A 14,426-nucleotide genomic window follows, 5' to 3' on the forward strand; every position below is an offset into this window, starting at 1 on the left:
CTGGCCAGAGCTGGGTAGATCCTCCCCCACATGCTCCTCAACAGACTCACTCTCCTCTGCAGAAAGAGTCTACCCAGGCCCCAATGTGGTTTCAGACTGCTTTGAGGTACAACAGACATGATCTTCATTGCTAGACACCCTCAGGAAAAGTGCTTGGAGCAACACCAAGCTCCTTACCTAGCTTTCATTTACAGAGAGGTCCTGTGGAAGATCCTGATGAAATTTGGATGCCTGCCCAAATTTGTTTCTCTCATCAGTAGGGATCCTGGTTTTCCATTTGCCATGGAAAAATGTGGTAAAATGCAGATTTTCTCTTTTTAAAATGAAAATTTTCTCCTTTAACAGAGAAAAACACCAGGAAATGGTAGGTTTCCCTTTGCAGGCTGGCAGAGTTCCAGCCTGCCAGGGGCTCAGGGGAGCGGGAGGTGGCTGGTCAGGCAGGGGGCATCACATACATGGCAGTGTGGGGCTCCCGGTGATGGCACTGAGCCTCCCCACCCTGCTCTGCCTTGCCACACTGGGTCCCACCTGCTGGGCCCTGGAGGCCTCCAAAGGTATAGCAGCAGGGTGGGGAGCCCTGAGCCCGCAGAGGGCAGCTGACATCTGCCCCCCCTCTGCGGGCTTCTGTCCATCCATGCCACCTGGGGGGAAGGGGGAGTCAGGCTCTGTGCTTTGCTCCAGCCACAGCAGCCGCCACTTCCCACAGGTGCCACCTTCTGGGACCTGCTCCAGCAGCTCCAGCCCCACCTGGAGTGGCAGGACACTGGCCCTTCCCATGGACACCCAGATGGCCCTTGCCATGCTGACGCTGGCTACTCCTGCCAGTCTCCAGTATGTTGGACACCTGTTCAGCATAGGCAAGGCTACTGCCAGGCAAGCCATCCTGGAGGTGTGTGGGGCCCTCCAGGACATGGTGGGGCACATCGTGCTTCACCTCTATGACCCCCTGGCAGTGACAGTGGGGTTCCATCAACTGGGATTCCCCCATTGTATTTTGGCCCTGCACAGGATCCACATCCCTGTCCCCTGCCCGCCACGTGGAGACCAACACCATTACAGCCACGGGGGATTTCACTCTATGATCCTGTAGGCTGTCATGGACCGCCACGGTACATTCATGCATGTGAGCACCAGCTGGGTGGGCAGCACCCACAATGCCCTCATGTGTTACAATTCTGGCCTGGCGGGACTGGTGGAGAGTGGATGCTTCACACTGGTGGGGCCAGACCTGCAGCTGGGCATCATTGTGGTCCTATCCCTGATCATCAGGGACCCTGCCTACCTGCTCCTGCCATGGCTCACGTGGCCCTACACTGGCCACCTGGCCACCTGTCAGGCCCACTTTAACTGGTGTCTGGGCTAGACCTGTGCCTTGGTGGAGTTCGACTTCAACCACCTCAAAGGCCACTGGCATGCCTGCATCGCTAAGGACAACTTCCCCTGGGTCATCATCACAGCCTGTGCTCTGCATAACATCTGTGAGCCCTATGGGGAGTTGTTCTGCGAGGTCTGGGTAGAGGAGGCATGGCACATGGAGGATACCTGGCGACAGGAGCACCACCTGTGGCGGCAGCAACAGCAGTGGACCTCCCACTGCCAAGGCACCAGGAGAGCTGCACACCTGCCAGCAGGGGCCAGGGCATCAGGTGTGGGAGGCTCTAGCTGACCAATTCCTCCTGCACTCCCAACCCTAGGCTGACTGCCCTGCTGCCCACAAACCCCCCACCCTTCCTGCCCACTCCCAGCACCATGCTCGCTGCACACACATCAGAAGAACACGTCTTTATTCCCCTCACATGGAACAGACCCCCCTCCACCTCCGTCCTTAACACACAGAGCACCCCTCCCCCTATCAAGCAGAGTCCCTCCACCACCCACCCCACCTACCAACAATAAAAAACCCTCTTCCCTGTGCATGCAAACTATTTACAAAGTGCTTTTTGTGGTGTCCCAGAGTTGGGGGCTGCAGGGTGGGGACAACTATGGGGTAGACCCTGAGAGCAGGTGGCCAGCACGCCAGCCTTTGGCCATTCCCCTGTGTGTCCGGATGCTGCAGCAAGTGCAGCAGGCGCAAGGCTCACCCAGGGGTGATGGCGGCTGTTGCTCCTCTAGTGCAGGTAGCTCCCTCTGACTGGCAGAGTCCAGGCCCAGCAGGGCTGGCATGTGGTCCTGGCACTGCTTCAGAAAGCTCCAGCTCTGTGTTCACATGGAGCTGGGGTGAGTGGCAGGCCTGGACTCAGGTGGTGGGGGCTGGGTGATGGTGGACCGAAGGCAAGGGCTGGGCCAGGGGCTCCTGCCAGCTGGAGACACCTCCTCATAGGCCCAGGCAGGGGCCTGCTTCAGGGCAATGGGTGGCTGCTGCAGGGCAATGAGTGGCTTCCAAGGGTCCTGAAGCACTGGGATGGTGGCTGGGCAGTGGCAGGCACAAGTGTAGGTGTGTAGGTGGCCATGGGTGTCTCACACACTGAGGAAGGTGTTGATGCTGGCAGCGATGTCCTTTTCAGCAGCAGGGGGCAGAAATGTATAGCACTGCCACAAGTAGCAGGCAGGCAGCAGAGAAGGTTGTGGGGCAGCCTGGGCTTGCCCCCCACACTATCATAGCTCAGGGTCCCAAACCAGGAGCACAGGTGCACCTGGGGCACCACGAGGATCAGCAGCAGCAGGGCATAGTGGATTGGGTACCCCTCAGCTCATACAAACAGCTCATCATGCACTGTCCGGGTTGTGTGCACGGGGCGTATGCTCGGGGTCTAGCAGCAGCACAGCAGGGGGCTGGCCCTAGGCCTGGACAGGGAGGATGGGGCCATGATAGGTTCCACTCCAGCTCTCTGGGTCCCAGGGCACTAACATCCTGGTGCCTTTGGACCCAGGCCACAGCAATGTGGTTTGCATCAGCATAAACGGTCTGCCCGAGCCCCCACCCTGGCTTGGCACCTCCAGGTCATGTCTACACATGCACTACTGTGTATTAACTAATCCAACTTAAATTTTGTTTTTTGCATTTGCAAGGTGCAAATTTTAGTGTGATTAAGGGTTTTTACTGCACAGTAAGTTCACGGATGTATAGATGTATGTGCTTACTGTGCAGTAAACTGCAGTAATGCACAGTAACATGTCTCATGTATGTGATGGGCTAGCTGGCAGTGACCTAGCCCAGGGGTTTTGAAAGGGCAAAAGATGATTGGAGGACTTGGGATTCCCTTTCCTCACCAATCAGGCCCCAGAGATTCACCCCTCATGTCTCCTGATTGGCCCCTTGGGTCACCTGGAGAGGGATAAAAGGGGCAGCACGGCTGACTCGGGGGAGAGACCAGCAAGGGACCAAGAGGAAGGAGCTGGCAAGAGTTGATCCAGCAGGGTGGAAGCAGTTGCCCCAGAAGAGCCTGAAGGAGCAGGACCTGCAGGCAGCAATTGGACCCTCAGCAGCACGGTGTGTGGCCGGCGGGCGAGGCTTCCTGCTGGGCTCCAGGATCGCCTATGAAAGGCTGTGGCCAACAGGAGAGGCTTCCCTGCTCCAGCAAGGATCTGAGCAGTGACCTGAGGGGTTCCAGCTTGGCTTCCAGCTCCTCCAATCAGAGACCAGGCAGCTCAGCTTGAGGCTAGGGCTCCAGGAAGGGCAACCCGGCTAGCAGCTTGGAGTAGTACTAGCACTGGTGGCTGTGTGGCAGTGTTCTTGCTTTCCACACAGGAGATTCAAGCTCAAGTCCCAGCTTTGGTGACTTGGGGTGAGTAAGCTAAGAAGGAGAAATTCCTCTTGCAGTGGAAAGGGGCCATTGTGTTTTCCTCCTTTCTCCCCTTCCAGGTACCTAGGCCCTATATTTCTTTATCCTTTGACATTTTGTATTTTGTGCCTTTTTATATTTCCCCAACTAGTATTGTTTGCTCTGCTGTTCATGTTTTATATTTTGTTAACCCTGTCTTTTGTCAATGATTGTAAGTGTCTAACCTTTGTTGAATCAGCGTTGTAGTGTCCACTATACCCCTTGATTATGCCTGTTATGTTCCCAGTATTGTTCCCTCATTAAAAAGTATATGGTTAAGTTCCCAGTGGTGGTCTGGCTCTGATCTATAGGGGGAGGAGAGTCCCTACACCTCCCACAGCACTTGTGCTCCTGCTTTGATCCCTTCAGTTGGAGAGGGGGTACCTTTTTGGAGTACCACCCAGGTAGATGAGTCCAGAAACACCCCTAAATGGACAACATCCTCCTCTGCGGAAATGCAAGCATATCAGAGGATAGGGTAAGGATCCAGGATGACCTTGACAGGCTGGTCTTATGGGCTGAATGCAATCGAATGAGGTTCAACAGGAACAAGTGTCAGGTCCTTCATCTGGGTAGGAAGAACCCTCATCATAACTATACAATGAGTGGTGGTCCCCTGGGTGACACTGCATCTGAAAGGGACCTGGAGGTGACAACTGACCAGAGGATGAATATGAGCCAACAGTGCAATGAAGTCGCCAACAGGGCAAACAGAACTCTGGCCTGCATCAGCCGATGTGTTGCCAACAGATCCAGAGAGGTGCTCCTCCCCACCTATTTGGCATTGGTGAGGCCACCCCTGGAGTACTGTGTCCAGTTCTGGGTGCCGCACTTCAAGAAGGATGTGAATAAGCTCAAAAAGATGCAGAGAAGGGCCACCCATATGATTAGGGGCATGGAGAATAGGCCTTATGAAGACAGGTTTTGGGAACTGGGCCTTTTCAGTCTGAGTAAGAGAAGACTGAGAGGTGATATGATAACTGCCTACAAGTATGTCAGGGGTGAACACCAAGATCTAGGGGAGTAACTCTTCAGAAAGGTACCCCTTGGCAGGACAAGGACCAATGGCCATAAGCTGGTTGAGGAAAAATTTCAACTAGACATAAGGAAAAACTTATTTTACGTAAGGGTAACTAGAATCTTGAACACACTCCCAGCAGAGGTCATGCAGTCACCATCCTTGGAGGTGTTCAAGACAAGGCCAGACATGCACCTCATTGAGCCCAATTAGTCCCCTGCCATGGGCAAGAGGTTGACTAGATGATCTTACAGGTCTCTTCTGGTTCTTTGATTCTATGATTCTATGCTGCTAAGCACTGGGCAAGGGAGATTGCTTCAAAGACATAGCCAGCTGTCAGTAGAGAAGCGGGGATGGAGGATTCAGATGAGTAACAGGTAGTTGCTGCAGGGCCCGGGGTGAAGAAAGAGTTGTTGAAAGGGGTGTTTGGTCAGGGCTGACTCCACAGTGAAGTTGGAAGTTGTGGACCCTGAAGGGTCAAGGCTGTCACTTTGGAGCATAAGGGTTGATCACAGTATAGACGATCAGTCCAAGGGAGTTGTGCTAAGTCAGGGGTTTACTGGTGTGGAAGCTATGGTCAAGTCAAATGTGAATCCTAGTCCAGGATAGCAAGTCAAGGGTCAAAATGAGATCATGATCAGGGCAAGCTGTTGATCCAGGCCAGGAGCAAGCAGGAACAGGCAGGGCAGGGTCCAAGTTAGTTCAGAGCACAGAGGGCACCTACACATGTGCCCGATGCCTGCTCTGATGCGTCCTAATTAGAACACATAGGAGCAGACTTGATTAATCTAGTCTGCTGGAGCATGCTAATTAGCATGTTCCAGTAGCCTCAGCGTCTCCACACTCCAAAATGGCAGTAGGGGCACTTTAACTGAAGCTTGTCAAAGGAGCTTTAGTTAAAAAGCACTCTCGCTGCCATTTTGAAGTGTGGGATGCTGAATATACAAGATGTTGCGGGTGCTTTAATTGGAGTGGCTCCCAAGAGCCACTCTAATTAAAGCCCCCCTCACCCCCCCCCCCCGAACATGTATAAAGATGCCCAGAGTTGCCAGCTAGAGTTTCATGGTACAAAGTGAGGTTTAGGAGTTCCAAATAGCTCGAAAGCACAGCAAGGGGGGCTGTTGCTTAGGCTGACTCTAAGCCAGGGCTGATCTGAAAGCAGAAGAGGTGTCTGTCATACCAATTATCAGTGTTGCTGTTGCAGTCAGAGGACCCAGACTTTTATTTGGCATGAGTCTCTGGAAAGCCCTACTGTGAGTTTCCAAGATGCCTCCATTGTTCTGTCCTGGTGCTGTGTTTGTATTGTGCCCAGCATGATATGTCAGTGTTTGAACTGGGGTTGCTTAGTACTAAGACAGTACAACATAGTATTTGTTCCATCTGCAATATTTCCAGGTCTAGGACTGTGGATGTGCCAGTCACCAGCAGAGGAGGAGGGAGAATCTCCATAAAGCTGGCTTCCAAGAAACAAGATTGGGAATTGGCTGGCTTTCCTGTGCACAAGCTTATCATTTTCCAGTCGTGTGTTTTGCAGCTGTGTCAACAGAACTTCCACCTTTGCGCTTTTGATAGCTAATCTGTCTCACCTGGTCAACAGGTCTGGTTGAAAATTACTCAGCCATGTGTAACAGGGAACCCCTTCCCTGCTACTGGGAGAAGGCTGGCCCTTTATGAGTAAGATTTTTGTGCCTCAGAGGGATGAGAGTTCATGGAAGGAAAAGAAAGCTGCAAGGATCGCTAGGGAGAAGCCCTGTGTGGCCAGCAATGAAAGTGAGAAGATCCCAGGTGCCTGCAATCCCCAGTAGACCTGCCCTGGGAAAGGCTGAACTAAGTAGGGATTGCAGCCAAAGGGGAGGCAGCTGGCAGGCTACAGGGACTCATGAGCAACCCCTGTGCTCAGACTGGGTGATAGATCTGGCTGCCTGGAAAGGGAGGTACTTGCGGTAATAAAAGACTGGCATTCAGGCTAGATAGAGTATGCTAGCCCTGGCTGGGAAGGAAGCAGAAGTCCTAGGTGGGCCATGCTGCTATCTGGGAGTGCAGTAAAGGGAGCCCTGGTGGGTAACAGCACAGAGGTGGTTTTTTGTCTTCCTTTTTTCCCCCTTGAGTGGGTCCAGAAAGGACAAGGATTTAAGTTCATGTGGGTTTTGGTTGTGAGTGCCCGGAAGGGTGATCTTTTTGTTGGATTTTAAGCTAGTAAAGACCAGAGGACTAGGAGTGGCTGTGAGGGGAGGTTTGGATGGCATTGCAGGGGATCTTAAAGTGCCCTGTGAGTTTAACCTGCTTTAGGCCTGAGGGCCAGAGAAACAAGAGAGGTGAGCAATGTGAGGGGACAGAGATAGCGAGAGTTTAACCTTTTTGAGGCCAGAGGCCCAGGGGGTCTAGAGTCTAGTCTGTGGGGGCTTAAAGCCCTAGTCTAGGAGCTGTTGCTGAGAAGCTGAGACCAGAATAAGGGGGCCTAGGGATGAAGGTAGCAGCTGGAGCAAGTAGACCAAGACTAAAAGGGTCAAGGACTAGGCCAGGGGTGGGCAAACTACAGCCCATGGGCCAGCGGGCCTGGCCCACCAGGAATTTTCATCTGGCCTGCAAGCGGATGCCTACCAATTCAATGTATCCAACCCGGCCCTGGGTGCCCCTGCTGTGCTCGCATGGGGGCGAGCCCCCCTCCACCTCATCACTTCCCCCAAAGGCAGGCTGTGCTAAGCTCCCACCCTTGCCCACAGGACAGCCCTGACCCTTGCCCTGCAAGTAAGAAGCTTGGGGGTAGTGGCAGCAATGGAGCAGGGTGGGGAAGAAGTGGCAGGTGGGCATAGGGGGTACAGAAGTGGTGGCAGCATTGGGCCAACAGAGGAGGTGATGGCAGTGGCAGCTGGTGGGTGGGGGAGGCAGTAGTTCCAGGCAGGTGGTGGGGGCAGGGAAGCAGCAGTGAGTGGGTGATATACAAGAGTAAGACTTCATTTTGAGCTATTGTGCAATTGCCTCTATATACATGATGCAAACAAATCGGGACAAAAATGTTTTGTAATAAAATTTTAAAATATGTTATAGTAGATATCTGGGTTTTTATTATTATTATTATTATTATTATTATTATAACTTGTTTTTTTTCCCAGTTCCAAGATGGCAAACCCCCCTCCCAAAAAGAGTACTTCCAGGGGGAAAGTGAGGGACATCTGGTGCCGAAGGTCAGGGGCGGGACTTCAGATACCAAGTTGGCAACAGGGGACAGGGCACCTGTCAAGGGGCAGGGCTACCCTTGCAGCCCTTGACAGCTCACTAAAACTCATTAAGCAGTCCTTCAGCTGAAATAATTGCCCATCCCTGCTATAAACAGTCTTTAAGATTGTGAAATGGGCCAATCCTGTTGCACAGTATTGAATTATAATCCAGATGCTGCAAACTCTTCCATGTGGGAATAACTTTGTTCCTGTTGCTTTACCAAGTTGAAATTGAGAGGGGGTCTGTTTGTCTGGGACTGTCTGTCTTGCCTGTGACTCATAGTGCCAGGGGATAGGGGTGGGGACTGGGTTTCCCGAGGGTTGGGGGCAGAGGTGTGTTTCCCTGCTCCCCAACCAAACCTCTCCTCTTGCCTTGCCCCATTCTAGCTCTGTATGTATGAAGCAACCTTGGCACAGATGTGGGAAAGGGGGGCTTCAGAATGAAAGCTTTGCTATGCTGCTTTGGTTTCCAGGAAGGGAGGGAGCAGCAGGTCAATGCTCCTTGCACTTGGGGAATTGGGCAGAGAGCACCAGACAGCTGCTCCTCCCTTCCCCTCCCAGTCTCTGGGAGGAGAGGGAGCAGCAAGGCAAAGCTCACCAACTGTTCCCCAGACCAGGGTGTCCCCGGTCTCGGGACCCATGGGAAGTAGAGGATGGCTGCTCCTGCCCCCTCCTTCTGACCGGACCAGCCCACAATTTTTTGGGGACTCCTGCAAGAAATAGTTTTGGGGCCCACAACTCTTCCATGATTGAGAGGAATCAAGCTGTGGAAAATGCTCTCCCTATCTTTCCTAGACAAGAGGTTCCTCCCCCCACCTCCAGAGAAGGCACAGGGAAAGCTGCTCCTGAACTCCTCCTAATCATGAAGGAGTCAGGCCTACATGTATTCATTCTAGTGAGAGACACTTGTATGAGACATCTTCCAGTGTCAACCTAGAAGATCAGTCTCAGATGGGGCATGTTTCCTCTGGGAGGAACTGAATGAATTCCTGTATGCTGGCAACTTCTAGCAGGAGAGTGGTGAGGACCATAGTCTTCTTATGCAACATTGTCCTCTACATTTTTTTTTTTTCTCAAATTTGAGATGGTTTACTAAAGAAAAAGACCCAGTCTTGATTAGGTGCATAGATGTTAACCAACAGTTGCCTGAACAAGTACACTTCTGCCTTCCTTATCTAGATACTTTCCTTTAACTTGAAAGGTATGTTTTTCTGTGAAAATTGCAACTCCTCTTTTATTTGATTTACCTGGAGATGTATATACAAGGTGTAACTATTTGCCTTTTATGTATTTACTGTGGTCCTCTTTAAGGTGGATTTCTTGGATGAAGTAAAAATCTGGTGCTTTATCTGTGATGGCTTGTTGCACCTTCCTCCATTTAATATTGTTGTGAAGACCCTTGACATTTATAGTTGAAAATTTGAGTTTATTAAACATCAAGGGGATAGTAAGCTACTACCTGTTGAACTGGTTTTGTTCGTAGTTTTTACCGGATTGTTCCTTCTCTTTGTATTTAAATTCTGTCTGCAAGATTAAATTCTTTCTTTTCTGAAGGATTTTTTTTTTTTTTAACCTTCCCTTTTTACCCTAATCCCTCCCCCAACAAAAGCAAATCTCATCTTTTTTAAAAAGGTGTTAAGCAAATGACCAATGCTTCTCATCTTCCTCTCTCCTCCCTGTTTCCCCAAAGAGTCCCTACTAATGTGCCCTTCTCCCTCCCAACCAGCCCTAAAAACGTGAAGCTTCACCACTGCTCCCAGTAAAGTTAGTGACTGAACTGATTCTATGTCATGGTGAACTCCATGAAGTACCCCTGATGGCTGCTTAGATTGAAATCCATTACATTATTATATGGACTTAAAAGTTTAGCTTCAGAGGAGGGAGGAAGCCATGTAACAGGCCAGTCCCTCCCCAGAACACATCCCATACAAACTGTACCCATTTCTTCCATTCTCTGATGCTATTCTGTGCATCTACATCAACCCATTCATCCCCCTTTTCCCCCCCACCCTAGCTTGTCTCTCACCCACTGACTCTTCAATTTATATCTTTACTGACTAGTTTTCTTGCATGCATACCAGCCTCTGGCTTCTTTACTATTAATTCCAACCAGGAAGAGCACACACCAACTACAGATGCTTCCTCAGCCTGATGAAGGATTTTTAAAGCCAAAAGCTTGCTGAGAAAAAAATGTCCAACTATTTAGTTGGTCTAATAAAATATATCAGATTTACCCAAAGAGCCTTGTCTGCTTAATACCTTTTTAATGTATTTTACCTATAAGCTGAATGTAAGTACATGTTCTCTACCTTAAATCTATTTTATTGTAGCTTTGGTCACTTAGCAAGTTTTAAAAATAATAATATGTAATATATTTTTGGAGAGAGATTTTGAATCTTCTGTTCTGATGTCCTTTATGAGCCCCCTGTATTCTTTGCTAAATGAGTTAGTAAATTTTATATGCATCCCACATACTTAAAGTAAATTATTTTATTAGGGCACTACATTTACCATATGAGGAATGTGAAACAGCTCTATAAGCTACACTGCTCAGTTTAAAATGCAAGTTTTATAAAGGCTCCATGTTACCAACATTTTGCAGTAACCATCTCATACAGTTTTTTTTCTGAGAGGGAGAGAGAACATGGTCCCATTTTTCATTAACCATAGGCCATCTAGCATCAAAACATGCTTACAAGTTTGGATGTCCTTGAAATAACGAAAGTTTCACTGAAAATACCATATCTAGCAGTCAAAACTGTCTTTTAAATCATAAATTCTTTAAAAAACAGAAAAGAATATCTAAACCAATAAGTGCTTATGCTTTAAAGTAATACTTTACATTTTTAATTAAAAAATGGAGGTAATTAACCTAAAAAAAGAATTCTTGCCTTGATTTATTTTCTTAGTAAAGGTGTCAAAAAAGTACAAACAGAAATCAATGGAAGTTAAAACAGGGACTTCAAAGCTTTTTTATGTTTCAAGAAAATAAAAATATAAAACTAAGCTGCTAGAATACTATGTAGGTGCTTTAAAGTCTTCCTAATCTTGTGTAAAATTAAATTACTTAAAATACACAGACATGTGAAAGAGATCCCAACAGGTTAGCCTGACTCAGAATGAACTTGCAGTAATTTGAAAAAATATTTAAAAACGTGGCATGAAGCCATAGCCACTGATTTTTATTTTTGCTGGGGAAGGGGTGGGAGGGCCCTAAGATGATGCCCCCTTCCCGGGCAGCATAGCCAGAGCAGAGCTGAGCGTAGCCCTTGGAGGTGCAGGGGTGGATATAGGCTGTCTGCTGTCAGCTCAAGGCTCTCCTCCCTGCTGCCCTTCCCCTGAGAGCGCTGAGCTGGTTGTGCTGCCACGGAAAGGTGCCCCCTGTCCATCCAGCAGCAGTAGGGGACACAACCCTATCACCGCTGCCTCCACTGCTATTGGATGAGTAGCGTGCGCCTTGCCATGGTGGCGCGGTCTGCATGTGGCTCCCGAGGGGAGGCCACTGGGGCAGGAAACCCTGAGCCTGCAGTGGGTAGCCTGCATCTATCCTCACCCTGTGCACAAATCTGGGGGGCACATGTCCCACCATGCCCTCCTCCCTGGGAGTGTGCACAGTGGCAGGGAGCCATCCTCCACCCCTACCACCCCCTGAACAAGCTGCCCATGGCTCTGTCCCACTCCTGGCCCCTGCCCCCATGCACCACCCTGGCTGGGCAGTGGATCCAGGCGCAGTTCCTGCCCTGCTCCCTACTTCACCATGGGGGGCCTCAATCTGCTCCCCTCACCAAAGACTTACCTGCAAGCTGCTTGGGGAGCTGCTCCCTACCACTACCTGGGGCTGTATTCCTGGCCACGTGGCACATATTCCCCTATGTCCTGCTCCCTGCAGCCCCTTGTAGACTGGAACTCTGCCAGCCTGCAAGGGGAAACTTGCCATTTCCTGTGATTTCCTCCCCCCCCCTCAATGGTGAGTGGAAAACCTGGATCCTAGCATGTTACCGAGCAGCTGGGACAAAAGCTGTCCCAGAGTCACGCAGCCCAGGATTGGGACTTGATGTTCCCATTTGAGGACTGTCCCACCCAATTAGGGATAGGTGGTAGCCCTACTCTCTTTCTGAGTGGGGCCAGGGCCCTCAGGCCCCCCACATACTTGGTGCCTATGCATGCAGACCAGCATTCATGGTGTGGCTTTAAATGTCCTGTGCCAGAAGCTCAAGGGCCTCCCTCTGCATGGTGATGTTTTAAGTCCATGCTGTACAGCCTGCTGCAAGATCTGTGGCATGGGGACCTGTGAACTCTCTGATGCCCAGCTGCATGCACTTCTTTCCCTGATCCTGGCTACACGTGTGCAGGCATTGGGGTGGCAGGCACGAACACTACAGGCAAGGGGCAAGTGGGCAAGCAGCAGGGGGTAGGCCAGGCGCAGGGGTGAGTAGCAGGGGGGCAAGTAATGGGGCCAGATGGAAGGGGGCCAGGCACAGGCACGGAGGGGGCAAAGGGCAGCAGCAGAGAGGCATATGGTAGGGGGCAGGTACAGGTATGGGGGGTAAGGGGCAGGAGGCGAGTGGCACCAAGGGTATGCAGAAGGGGGTAGGTACAGGTTGTGTGGGTCTGTCCTCTTGCCCCTCACTGCTGCTTTGGGTGGATGAATTTAAGATGACCCTCCAATAATTTGATTCTATACATGAAAAATTATATCTAATTTAAAATTTTCCATATAGCAAATCTAATTATTAGGGAGGGGATCATCTTAAATTCAAAGTTGTCCTGGATTTGGGTAAATATGATAACATCTTCCAGGGGTCTAAAATAGACTGAAGGTCAAAACAAATCCCCAGTCCCTATGTACTTCCTCAAATGTTGCTAACATGAGCAGCCCAGTGTCTTTTCAGGCATCTAAAATGAGGCATTTGCATGAACGTCTGCAGGAGCAGGCTCTAGCTACCATGTTCTAAGAGAAGACAGGTCAAGGTGGCATCTATAGGGACTAGTTGGTTTGAGACAGACTAACTTGGCTGATTATAGCTATCTGTTCTAAACATGAGAGGAAGGCAGTTTTAAATCACTAGGCTGCTGACGGATGTGACAAAAAAAACCGAAACCAGAGTCTGTATAGATCAGGTGTTTCAGCAGGGCTTTTTGGCAGTTTTGCCAATAACTGATTCAATCAGCTATTAGATAAAAGCACCACAAAAAGCCCCACTAAGGCATGTGATCTATACAGACCTTGGGCAAGCTGGGTCCAACTAACATGCTGCCTCTTCTGGGCATGTGCTGGGCTTGGTGCAGGGGCACATGGAATTTAAAGTAAAACACAGTTTGTTTGTTTTTTTTTGTAATGTCTGTAAACAGCCTAAATGCATGTGGCTTTGCTGCCTCCTATTTCAAAGGCCATGTTTCCCTGATGGCTGTAGCACTCTGTAAACATTTGAGTTAAACATGGTAGGTAACCTTTCTCCCTCTAAGTTGTGGCTAGAATGATTGAGACATGAGTTCACCCTGTTGCTCAACCACTGACTCCCTGTGTATCAGGGGCTACTCACTTGCTTCAAGTGATGCAAATACTTATAGTCCTCTGTAACCCTAGGCCTTAATCTCTTAACAGCTCCTGTCTATAAAATGTGGAGACTGATCCCTCCCCATCTTGACAGGTTGCTGCAATGCAAGACACTTAGATACCAAATTAAAAGCATGTTGTACGTATTTTTAGAACACATTATCATTGTTCAAATGTCTGCAAAGTCTTGAAATTTTTAGTAAGGCAGCAGCAAATTTGCCAATCTAGTTTCTTTTATGGCTCCTTTTTAAAACAATACAAGCCCCACCTCATTTTAACTTGGGAATGATAAAAGATTGACCTCAAAAGGCTATATTTTCTTTATTTAAACTGGATATCCAATTTGAATTTATCCATTTGTTTTGTGGATAAAGAAACATCAAAAATATGTATTATCCAGTGAAAAACGTGGTCTGTCCAAGCGACTTACAACCCACTCAGCATACTGCTGACCTACACTTAAAAGTCCTGCATTGTATATTCACCTGTATATTTACCTTGAGGCTAGAAGAAAACACTGGCTTCCCATCTCAGTTTACTTATGACTGTATTTACTCAAAATCTAAGATGAGGTCCCCACCCCCAATTTCAGCATGGGGGGAAAAAGCTCTTTGCCTTGGTTTTGAGTACAAGGCAGAAGGGGAACAGTGAGGAGGCTGGCAGCAGCTGCTGCTGCTGCTGCTCTGACTCCAGCCCTGAGCCCAGGTCCAGGCCAGAGCCAGAGTGGCAGCAGCCACCTGCCCCCTGTCCCATCTTCTCTTTGCAGCCTCTGTCTCCATGCCTGCTCCCCACAGCCTCTGCCCCTTCTCCCTCCCCCTGCTGCTTATTGTCAGGTATAGCTCTGGCTCCATCCCCTCCTGGGGCACGAAATG

Source organism: Alligator mississippiensis, chromosome 3, assembly GCF_030867095.1.
Source record: "Alligator mississippiensis isolate rAllMis1 chromosome 3, rAllMis1, whole genome shotgun sequence".
NCBI classification, from domain to species: Eukaryota; Metazoa; Chordata; order Crocodylia; family Alligatoridae; genus Alligator; species Alligator mississippiensis.